The sequence below is a fragment of the Aptenodytes forsteri genome, unplaced genomic scaffold (genome assembly GCF_000699145.1).
Source record: "Aptenodytes forsteri isolate BGI_AS27 unplaced genomic scaffold, ASM69914v1 Scaffold257, whole genome shotgun sequence".
NCBI lineage: Eukaryota > Metazoa > Chordata > Aves > Sphenisciformes > Spheniscidae > Aptenodytes > Aptenodytes forsteri.
Window position 1 is genome coordinate 2,424,406 of NW_008795194.1, and position 720 is coordinate 2,425,125.

Below are 720 nucleotides of genomic sequence, written 5' to 3' on the forward strand. Positions count from 1 at the left end.
GCCTCCCCGCGGGGGTATGGAGGCTCGGGGCAGAGCCTCCGCTCACAGATGCGAGGCAAAACACAGCTCCCGACTTCAGCAGAGGCCAGTGCGGGGCTCACTGACATTTATCTGCCCGAGCCAGGGCTGCCGCCTTCAGCTCGGCATGGGCCGATAGCAGGGCTGGCTCCCCGCCTTCCTGCCTGGTGTGAGGACAGCCCCAATCCCTGAAACGTCTACAGTAATTTCAGCTTTTTTAGCAGTTAGAGTGCTTAGAAACAAAAACAGAAATAAAATGCCATGTTTTCCCCATGGCATCAGCTCCTCAAGGCTGGTCAGACAGTGAATAATTTCCCCAGTAAAAACTAAAAGCTGGTAATTGCCAAAGATTTTCTTGCTGGAAAAGAGGATCCAGCTTTCTCATGGCTTCCGGTTTTTAATGCAGTTGAGGAGACAGCGATTCAAGCTGCCCATTTTCTAGGAACTAAACCAGGTATCACTGCCACAAAGAGAGCAAGTGTGAAATTCTATTATGTACTTTCTTCCATAGTTTATTTGACCCAAACCAGCTTGTCTTACTTGTTAAGGGTGGCAGATACATGGCAATAGGAGTCCTAACTGGAGTAAGTGAGCTTTCCTGGTAGATGTAATGCCATCCAGAGTCTGCATGCTCAGTAGTTTCCCCCTCCAAATTGGGAGCTTCAAGCAAAAGAAGAACCGTTCCTCTTCCCCTTTCAGGTA